The 11,668-nt window shown below is 49.0% G+C and overlaps 1 protein-coding gene across 1 annotated transcript in view; it reads right to left on the reverse strand.

Moving 5' to 3' along the window:
• The window catches only part of LOC310800527 (plexin-B2-like), a 173,234-nt gene extending 161,872 nt beyond the window's left edge, over nt 1-11,362 (reverse strand). The window contains exon 1 of the mRNA XM_083663138.1: nt 11,164-11,362. The gene's annotated coding sequence lies outside the window, so the exon portion shown is untranslated. The remainder of the gene's footprint in view (nt 1-11,163) is intronic.
• Nucleotides 11,363-11,668: the final 306 nt, after the last annotated feature.

Here is an 11,668-nt window from a genome sequence, read left to right on the forward strand (position 1 = left end):
TACACATTTTTCACTTCCGATCCGATTCCGATACCTGAATTTGGATATCTGCCGACACCGATATTATTCCGATACCGATATATGCCTATACTGTATGAATATACAGTATAGGCAAAGATTTGGCCAATTAAAGATTTTTTTTTTTTAAATATACCTTGCAAAAAGCAGACAAAATTAAGAAAATATACAAGGCAAAGAAGGATACTATTATACATGGGCAAATTACGGCCCGCGCTGGAATTGCAAAAATAAAATAAAATAAAATAAAAATAAAAAAATATTCCGATCCGATTCCGATCCGTGAATTATGTCGGTATCGGCACCCGATACCGATATTGGATCGGCATATCCAGAATCCAGATGAGATTAAAAGTTTGACTAGATCAAGATGCTTTAATCCCATGTGATCAGATTTCCCATACTGGAAACACAAGAGTTAATTACGTGGCAACACGCTGTATTCGATAATCTCAGCGGGTTACTTTGGTTGATTAGCGACTGGTTTTGTTTAGATCTTACGCACAGCAGATGTTGTGGCTATAGCACATCGCTCTGTCTAGGGGGACAATGTTTTGTTTTCAAGTTAGAAGGTGCAGAGACACTTAAGAAGGTGGAGAGACACTATAGAGACGCAGTGGGACCAAGATGTGAGTTCACTTTTCCCCATTAGCCAAAGAAGACGCCGACTGCATATGACTCATTAAACACGCCACCCAGAGGAACGCCTCATCACGACATGCAGACTGTAGACAAAAACAGGCAAGAGGAAGTGAAACAGAACAGAACCTCCTCAAAAACTAAAAACACTGGCTAAGGGACTTGTCAGTGGAGGTATAGCGTCATTCTGATCAGGGGGGATTTCCAGAGAGATAGACCAGAGAGAGAGAGAGATCTTAACGGCGGTCTGGAGAGGTCGATAAACGGCTACTCTGGCCTGGTCACTGGGAACGCCAGACTTCCAGACACTTATTGGCCGTTCACACCATACACCAAAGCCACGCCGTTTCATTTCGGCGTCCTTGTTAACAGGTGAGAGCGTTCACACCAGCTGCACGCCACGCCACGCTGAAGCGATCGTTCAGGGATTCAGTCCTATTTTCCAGGCGTGAATGACGTGTGAAGCTGCCAGGCATGAATTCAATGGGAGTTGTGGGGCGGGTTGAAGCAGGCGTGCCGAGCGAGACGCTGGGGAAAAGAGACTGCGCCTGGTGTGAACGGTTAAGCGTCAGTTCAGCTTGAGCCTGCCTCAAGCTTCAGTTCTGCCTATAATGGTGTGAACAAAGGCTTTATAATATGTGTTATTTGGAATAGACCTTATTCGCTAACCCCGGACAGCGCCATATTGTTGACATACCGTCCTGCAGCTGACAACTATAGCAACGGCCTTATTGTCGTTTCTGTTCCATTACAAAACAGCGATAATGATGACAGCAATAAAAACCCCAGAGTTGCTGTTTGTATGCTGCCGTTAATGCCTGTAATAATAATAAACAAAAGAAAAAACGAGGTAAACAGACTTTGCTGTGAGGAGTTGTCAGAAAGTTTCACCCGTCTCTCCTAACTATCCACACATCTCCTGTGCTGCTGACGTATCCTCCGTCTCGCTCCCTTCACGTCTGTGGACGGTAGAGATAGAAACAAACCACGGGGACTTTATTGCCGTCATTACTACAGCCGTGCCTAACGCAGGGTCACCATCCGAACACAATTGGAACGATAAAGGTAACGCTAACGGCGGGTAGCTTCCTATAAACGCTGCTCTCACATAGCAGGCTGTCGCTTAAGAGCTGCGGCGCTATGTCGAGAACATGGCGGCGGTGGGCGTGCGTCAATCGAATAAGGTCTATACCACACACTTCCACCCCACAGCTATTTGAATGAGGATGAGAGGGGAATGATGGGGGGGGGGGGGGTGGTGGTGGTGGGGGGGGGTGGGGGGGTGGGGGGGTGGACGTCTACTGGAGAGAGGCTTTGCGATTTGGGGATCCAATTTGGCAGCGTGTTTGCTGTAAACATTGTAACTGCTGGGGCAGAAGCAGCTTGTTTTCACAGAACGCACTAGCGAGCAGCATTAGCGTGCGTGCTGTGTGCGGGGAGAGGGAGAGGGAGGAGACATGGTCTTGGTAATAAGGTTCTCTAACCCCAGCAGCAGCAGCAGCAGCAGACCTACTCCAGCTAATGACTGTAATTAAAGAGTCCAGCTCCGCGCGGGGGGATCAATGACGTGGGGGATCAGCCCAGACAGGACGTGGAATAGACGTAGCTCCTCGCAGTAGCAAGCGACCGCACGGGCCCGAGTTAAAGACTCGCAGAGGGCAGCGGCAAACGGGAGAGCCCCGAGCCGGGTAAGGTAGCGTGTGTTTTGCGAGGGCTCGTAAATATTTAGGCATTCTTTCGGGGTCGTGCGGCTTGAGATCGTGATGTCATTTTTTTTCCGCCCCCCGGGGGAGGCCTGTCATTTGCTTTAGTTAGCTAGGCAGAAAGCCCAGTGTGTGTAGCGAGTGTAAACACAGATCCGTGAGAGGGGAATACTCTGGGAAACATATGCCACGGGACGAGAACACAAACCATGCACAAAGGGCAAGTTAGCCGCATGAAAAATCACATGTCTGACAAACTGTACACAGATGGGGGGGGGAGATGGCAGGGGTTAGAGAAATGCAGATGCTGTCTCTGTAAAGTGCAGACACCAGCATAACATTTCTACTACCCCCCCCCATCCCCCATCCCCCCAAGCCGCAAAAACATGGAGAGGCGATCCAGGCGAAACCAAAAACTGGGAAGCGCCGATGCTGCCCAGATGAGTCAGTGGGGAATAACGCATGTCATCGTGAATAGCAGAGTCAGGCTGGGGGGCAAAGTACAGACACCGAAAGACAAGCCACGACCGCCATGATGACACCTCCACAGATCTGCATTTCAGGAGACGGCTCCGAGCCCCGGGGGCAGCTCTGAAATAGCAGGATTAAATATCCAGGCATTCTGCAGAGACACTGGGTAAGAGAGAAGACAAAGAAGCAGACAACAGAGTCAAAAAACTGCGGAGACTCTGGAGGAAAAAGTTACAGAAGAAGAGTACAAGAGAGTGGATGATAGGGACTCGGCTCTGCTGATAAAGGAGAACCAGAATAGAATAACGCACAAAGAGATCATGAGACGTTGATAGCATAAACAGGAAGTGATAAACACAAGGGGGTTGTGGGTGTGTTTCCATACACACTGTTCTCCAGCGGGGGCGGGGCTTGCTGTCCCGGGGTTTGGTTGCCTAATAGGCATAGCTGAGATTCCTGCAGCTCACCACCGCTGCGGACAGGAATGCACTCCTGCGTCTGCTCCACAGCCAAAACCCCCCCCCCAGACTCCACAAGGCCAACGCCAAGGTAGAGGAGCCCTGCCTTACCCTGCTCATCTCCGCTCTTCTGACATCCCAGAGATGTGTCCCGACAGCAACTGAGCAACAAAAAGTTGACCTCCAGACCACATTTTTTTTATTGTCTTTGACGTATCTTTACTGATTTTATATTCCATTTGTGTGCTTAACTCCTACTTGGCTTTTTGTCCCTGCTGGATCCTATTCCTTTCTGCTCTAGCAGCAACATAATTTCCCCTCCAGATCATTAAAATTTCATGTTCTCTTAAAAAAAACTGACATTACTGTTAATGCATTACCTTAGCTAATCCCACCTCTAACATCACAAGGACCACAAATAGACTTCGGTGTTGACGAGAAATCACCCGTCACCGCTAAGCTAAGACGGCATAGCGGTCCCACGCTACAATAAAGCCAGGCTGTCAGTTTACACATGAGAGGTGGCTGAGCCAGTGGCATTTAACTAGAGTCTCTGTAACTTCAATGCTTCCTGTAGAAATGGTTTTAATAGGTCCATAGTGGACCACAAACTACTGAAAGGCCAGGATAGCGAGCTCATTTATGGAGAGACAAGGACATGGAAGAAAGTAGCATGGCTTGATATTGACCAAAAAAAATCAACTTCTCTACATTGTTATCACTGCTTATTTAAAACAAAGTTTAAAAAGATTGTAGGGTTTGGGAAAATATGAGGTGGTAATGATAAAGACCTGCTCGTTTTGAACATTATATAGATTTCATTCAACTTCACTTTTGCAAATCAGGGATTCCGCACCATGCGTGGATACCCTGTATCGGAGGCCATGTAGAAACCTTTCCCTATTTGGGGCATCCGGGTAGTGTAGCGGTAGATTCCCTGCCTACCATCGCGAGGGGCGCAGGCTCGCATCCTCGTGTTATCGGGCGCCGTCCATACAGGCACGATTGGCTGGTGTCTGCGGGGGTGCTCGCTGCACTAGCGCCTCCTCTGGTCGGTCTGGGCGCCTGTTCGGTGCGGAAGGGAACTGGTGGGAATAGCGTGATCCTCCCACGTGCTACGTCCTACCGGTGAAGCTCCTGCTGTCAGGTGAAAAGAAGTAGCTGGCTACTGCGCATGTGTCGGAGGAAGCATGGTGCTAGTCTCGGCTCTCCCCAGGTCGGCAGAGGGTGAAGCAGCGACCGGGGTAGCAGAGGAAAAAATTGGCAAAGTACAATTGGAAAGAAAATGGGGGGGGGGGGGGGGGGGGAACATAAAAAAAAAAGCTTCTCCTATTTTTGTTATTGCCGTCTCTTGCAATATGGAAATTGCAATAGTCAACATTGCAATTTCAATGTGTTTTTTTTCTATTAATTGTGCACAAGGATGCTGTATCTCTTGGAGACACAAACAGGAAACCAAACCACCATCCATTTAATAAAAAGTTAGTCTTGGTGCCACCGACTGTCTCTCCCCCTCTCGTCGTCGTCGTCGTCATCTCCCCATCGCTCTCTCAGGTCGATGTGACCTTGCTTCGATTCCAGCTGCTGCCAGTGCGCTGACCCATCATGCATCTGTCGCACGCCAGTGGCTGAGGCCCGTGCTCAGTACTTCATAATTAATCGCCCGGTGAGCATACAAAAAATAAAAAAGGAGGACGACCAATATTCAACGACGGCCACGACCATATTAACACAAAGCAGCTGGGCCCTCGTATTAGCGGTAAAGCAGAGGTGATAATTAAACATGATCTTGGCGGGAGTAAATTGGTCAGTTTTGAGGATTAGCTGTGAAATTGCTCACATGGAGAAAAATGAATCGCACCCTCATGGTGCCTCAGCTAGGATTAATGGCACTCAAAACAGAGCCGACTCTCATTCAACACGGTGAAAATGCATTACAGGTGGACTAAGTGGGTCTGCACGTTTTTCAATTACTCCTCAACTAAGTCTGCTTCCAACTTGAGCTCAGATCTATTTAAGAGGGCAGTATATCACCAAGGCTGCGAAATGCTGCAGAAACGCTTCCAATTTGCACAGAAATGATGAATCAACTCATCTTCATTATGTTCAAGTCGGAGAGATCTCTCGGTCGTCTTTACATCATAAAGCAGAGAGTCGGACTAAACACTCCCTGTCAACATCACAGTGATTGCAGCGAGCATGATCGACTTCTCCGCGGAGTCTTTAAAATCGATGGCGTTTTGACTAGCATCACGTCGCCGCCGGCTCAATTACCATAGCGAGAAAATAAATTAGCTTCCTCATCTCTTTTCTCCCCGCCAAAACAAGCCGGGGGGAGAAAGCATCTGACTAAGCTTTTCCAGGCGAGGAATGAAGGTGACCCTGTCGCGCGCACGGCACGCTTCGTTGCTGAGAAGTTTCCAGATGGCTGCTTCTTTCGTCGCAGGCGACGCGCACGGGTGTGAACTTTTGCCAGTGGCCGGGGATGGGTGGGCTGGTTGACATGCCTCCAGTGAGCAGGTAGCATCAGAACCCCTCGCTGTATAACTGTGTGTCTGTGTCAGGCTGTCAGTTCAGCTGCCACAGGGATGCGAGAGAGGGGAGGGCGAGTGAGGCAGATGTCTGCATTGTGTATCCATCACTAGCACAGTTATGCCACCTCAAGGCTCCTGACAGCCAACACCATCGTCATTCCAACTGCTGCCTTTTGAGCGGCATCGCATTTCCCTCTGGGCTAAACTCTTTCAAAAAACCACCCAACCCCCACTATCCACGGTGCCTCATGCCATGGCAACGACCCTCGCCCTCCCGGCTCTATCCTGCTTTCAAAATATTAGGATGTCTCCGTTCTCGTGCCCGTAACTAGGCATGGGTCGGTGTCATTTTTTTTTTTTTAACCGGTTCGATATTATACATGAAATCACACCTAACCGGTATACCGAATTTTACCACTAGGTGTCGCACTTTGAGCAGCGCTTCCCAACTGAGCCCATAAATGACTGTAGTGCAACTCCAGTCCACTTGGTGGCGATAATGCACCTCTAAGCTGGTTTGCCAACCATCAATAACACTGAATAATCGTGCGTTCCTTTATCGCAAAATAACTGGGATGTGGAGGCTAAATGACATCACATCCGTTTTGTTAGCGTTCCATTTGCAGAAAACTTGAGCTGGGAAGTTCACTGTTCATTGGTCAGATCCAGTCGCTAGCCAGGCTAGCCATTGTTAGCAATAACAATTGACAACATGGCATTTCGCTGCATTTTGCGCATACAAACACCGCAGCCTCATGTCCACACAGATAGAAGTTAGGCAGTGCTGTGTGTACAGCTGATTTAATGAGACACAAACAAAACAGAAGTGCTAAACAATATTACTACGATTACTACTACTGTTGTTGCGCGGCGCAGCCATCTTGGATTTGTGAGGTTGGGGCTGCTGAGGCTCCTACGAGTTTGGATTGGGAAATACCAGCTCTGATGACGTCACCGCCCAGCTCATGACCTTTGAAGTCGTAAGATTACCAGTTCCCAGTTATAAAGGAATGCACGATAAAAACAAGAAGAACTGACTGAACGATGTTTGTTACATCAGCGACATAATGGTGTCATGAATCATACTTGACCACATGTCCGTCGTCAGCGCGAAGTCATGGCCCTCTGAGATCAAAACTTGAACGGCGTTTCTCAGTTTGTTGCATAGCTCAGGGATGGCAACTTTAGAGAAATACTTTTGACCTGGTGGATTATATTGACGGTCGGTCGTCAGGAGCATGGATTTAAAAGACTCCTTGTCCACAGTTTGGAATGACACCATATCTTTAGCCAGGTGAGTGGTGCTGCACGCCTTCCATCTACACTGTAGCACTGTCCCGTTATATTTCATCTTCACACCAAAACATCTCCCCCCTCCTCTGCTGCTGACATCTCATCTCCTTTGCGTTCATGTTGCTGCCATCGTCTCAGCAGTACATGGCTCTCAGTGACTCCCATTAGTCAGTTCATAAACAAACTATAGCTCAACTAATAAACAGATTCATCACATTGTCATGTTGCTTATTAAATGCAATACAAGTTTCATCTAGCCTTGTGACGCCGGCCCGTCGACATAGGTTGCTGCTGAGGCTGCATTTTAATTTGCCAGAAGCTGGCATGAAGATACATGACGGTTCAGCTGGTTGGTATGATAAAATCAAACCGGTTTAAGCACGTACACCGGCCCAGACCGGCAAAACCCGAAATCGACCCATGCCTGCCCGGAACCTCTCTCAACAGAACAATTAAGACAGTTTCCTCCCAGACCAAATCATCTACCTCTTGCAGCAGGAGTGCGAGCATGTTTCGTCATGTTCTCCGTCTGACTAGTGCACCGAGCAGCTGAGGGTGTGGTGGAGTAGAGTCACCGTGGCTAAAGCTAGAGATGAATGCCAGAGTGAAGTAGTGTGGGTAGCAGTCAGGAAACCAGCAGGAAGTTGGCAGCAGCGGCGTGGAGAAGAGAGAAAAGCCACGGTGGTGGTGTGGGGGTTGAGCGCACGGGGGCGGAGGGCATCGGCATAGGATGAAAAACCGCGTGGGCCGGAAAGGTGTCAAGGTTGTTTCCGAGGTAAGAGTAAACCCCGCAGAGTTGACCGTAATAGCGGGGTCCGAAGTGTGCTTGGCATGGAAGCCTACCGTTCGCCACACTACCCCAGGTTAAACCGCGCGCGGCGGGCGGACGGTGGTGAACCCGGGAGCTGCGTGTGAGGTGAGGTGTTTGGCGGCGGGAGGGCGCTGAACAGCGGCGCGGCGTTTGCTAACACCCGCAAACACAGCCCCGCCCCTTCGCCAGCCTGCCGCTGCTGAGGGAGTACGCACGAGGAGAATTAATGATTAGTGATCTCACCTCGTAGGTCTGTCATTACCATGCCGGCTTTGTTATCAGCTGCAACCGAGCTAAGTGCTATGGGGGGGAAGGGGGACGGCGTTGAGTGGAGTGGAGTGGAGTGGAGTGGCAGGGGCTCGGTATTTTGGAATACATGCAGCGACACGACGCGCAGAGCCAGAGGGAAGGGCGAAGCCAGGATAGGCGAGAATCATTTGGGACAAGGCCACCAAGTCCAAGGGCAAGGGTGACAGCTGTAAAACCCCCCAGAGGAGATCAGATCAGAAAGCCACCTCAGCAGCGCGTCCCTTCATCATAAGATAATCCTCAGACATGAAAAGACGAGCCCCGTCTCCAATCTGCAGGAAATCATCTCTTATCCCCCCCAGACTCGCCAGCCTTCGAATGGCAAACTGACACGCCCTTCACGCGTCTGCTGCCCACACGTCCGTGAAGCCACTGTGTGCTTTAGATAAGCAGCCCAGAGGTGCAAGGTGCACTGCATCATGGGCTGTTTGTTCTCATGTGAACTGGGAAGTGCCACGCCCAATTTATGACCAATAAGTTCACACAGTCCACGGTGAACAAAGGGAAGATGGTCGCATAGTACCAAACAATAGCCTTTTTAAAGTGGATGTAGGCCCAACAGATAGTAGAGCGATAATAATTTCTATTACATAATTCTCAATTTGTTGCTTTTAGTGAGGATGGAAAGACAAAAAGGGGACGAATCAGCCACTTGCTATGAACCTATGCGATATTATTATATTATAATCAAGTGTTAGTTACCGCACAAGGTAAACAACAACTACTTGCACAACAAAATGTTGTAGGACTTTGTCGGCAAGCTGGAGACTGGGATTGCTTCTTGCTTAACCAGGATTACGAGTTTACCTTCAAAATGAAAATGACATAAGTCCGTAATCCAATGCAAGGCGAAGCAAAGCAATACAAAGAGACTGAGGGAAGAGTTCAAATTCATTTGACCTCGGGGAAAAAATATTGCAGCACTCTCTGAAACGCAGCGCTCGTTGGTTCTAGGCCAGCAGACAACATATAGTTCAAACTATCTGAGAAAACTGTCCAAACACTAAGGAGGAACAGCGTGAACTCTGGCTAACCCAAAACAACAAGTAAGGGCTTAACACAGCTGAGCGCTCAATGACCAATTTTCACTATACCTCCGTTTTCTCGCCAATGGCGGTTTTCATGGACCCAGAAATACTGTGAATGGATTTCACAACAAAACTCTCACTTCCACTGCCAGCAGCATCCATGGCTGGGCAGCCTATTAAAAAGCACTAATGGAAAAAAGCCTGCTTTGCTGTCTGTTGTTTCTCTTGTATTACAGGGTAAGAGCTTGCATTAGCCTTTTGGAATTGTTTTTCTTCTTCGTCTTCTTCTTCTTTCTTTTGCGGTTGTTGCAGAATCCTGAAACACCCGCATGTGACCTGCATGAGAAATAATCTCCTATTGGCTTTGCCCGGAAAAGAGCGCGTAGTGTACGATGAAGAAGTGTGGTGGGTATTGCTTGTCTTTTTCACCCTTGCGGGGCGCAGGAGCAAACATTTATCAGCGCTCTCCTCTGCACAGATAAGGTGTCTCTATTTATTCAGAGTGGAAGAGATAAACCCTGGATGAGAGAGGCATTGTGGGGCAGAGAGAGTGAAGGGGAGAGAGAAGGATGGGGGGGGGAACCGGGGGAAAGGAGGAGAAAGCTGCTTTGCTTTTCAGCTTGTGTGTGTCCAATGTGAGCAGATGGCATCTATTGGAAACCCATCTCTGCTCAGTCAGGAGCCCGGAGGCTGACCCCAAACTCGAACCCCCTCCGAGCCCACCCCCGCCAGCCGCACATCCTGCCTCCTCCACGTGCCCGCCCGCCCGCCGGCCCGGCGTAATCCATTTCCACTATGAGACTGTTATTTAATGAGGACAATCGGCAGGAGATGGGGCATCCCATGTACGGTAGGTCTGTATGCACGGGGGTGGGAGATGGTACTGTAGGCCCGCGAATAAAAGGACGATTTAGAAAAGACAACAAGGCGGTACAGTGATGTGTCGGGGACAGAGAGATACAGACTGACTGAACTGCACAGGAGATTCAACGGGGGAAATGAATAGGGCTTCTGTCTCCAGCCTGTTCTGCACAAAGCAGATTAAAAGAAGAGAAATCACGCACAACAAACAGGGGGCCAATGCTGCTCAGCCCGGCTTCTGTGCTTTCAGCTGTTGATGCTGCACACAGGCAACTATCCAAGAGGTGAGGAGGAATATAGTTCACATGCCAAATGCTCACTGGAATTGCCTGTGTAGGGGACAGACAGCGCCTTGTCAGGTGGTTGACTGGGCAGATGAGGTGGTCTGCAATGCCCCTGATATGGCGAGGGGGGGCGAGAACAAGTTTGTCACACAAGAATGACTACAAAGACGCCTTTAAAAACGCTCCAGAAAGTACAGTGTTCTCTTCTCTCTCTCTCTCTCTCACACACACACACACACACACACACACACACACACACGCACACGCACACGCACACACACACACACACAGTTTACTATCATGACAGTGCAGCTGCTTCAGGAAGCTCTTACATGGTAATGTGCCACGATCAAATATAAATTATGTCTGCTATGCGTAAAACATTATTTCTTCTAGTGTCTGTTAGCAGAAAAGTAGATTATGAGAAGAACGCCAATCACATATCAATACTTTGGAATGGCACGATCAATGTAGGGCCGAGCTATATAGGGCTCTGATGTGTCACCAATAAGGCATGTCATTGGTCAAGTACCGTGTAAAGAGCAGCGATGTTGTTAGAGGGTAACTAACACAGCGTCCCTTGGGATTCTGTTTTACGCACGCACACAACATGCTTACCGACTATGTATCAAAACGGTGTTACTGTGTATCCAAACTTGGTGTTCATATTTACACGCGTTTAAAATGTTTAAATATCGCCGTGAAACGCAGAACAAATCACCTTAAAAACACACAGCAGCTCCCCGGGACTCACCTTGGAGGAAAAGAACAAACAGGAGTTGCACAAGACGGGAACAGTCCAGATTTCGACACTTGACGAAATAATAATAATAAAAGAAGTCCGTGCGCGCAAGTTCACATTTTCCTCTCCCCGCACGGTCCTGCGAGCGCTTCAGAAAGGCACTATTCCGTAGAAAACACGACACTTCGTTGGCCGAATTGGCAATTCCTGTTGAAAGACGACACGGGCACAACTCCTCCTCAACAAAAGAGTCCTGCGAAAAGCTCGGGGACTTTTTTCCACGCCCAGGTGCCGAGTCGAGTCACATGATGGTGATTCCAGGTGTGTGCGTCTTCAGGAGCAACAACACACCTGTGGGATCCGATCGCGCATTCGCCTTGACTGACATTGCATTTGGGAACCAGGAAATGAGTGGGATGGGGAAAAAACCAACGCGCACTGGAGGAGGGAGGGACGAGCGAACGACGCGCCCGGGCACGGAGAGGAATGATTCCCTCCCACTCGATATGACTGTGCC

The sequence above is a fragment of the Poromitra crassiceps genome (genome assembly GCF_964638095.1).
Source record: "Poromitra crassiceps genome assembly, chromosome: 30".
NCBI classification, from domain to species: domain Eukaryota; kingdom Metazoa; phylum Chordata; class Actinopteri; order Beryciformes; family Melamphaidae; genus Poromitra; species Poromitra crassiceps.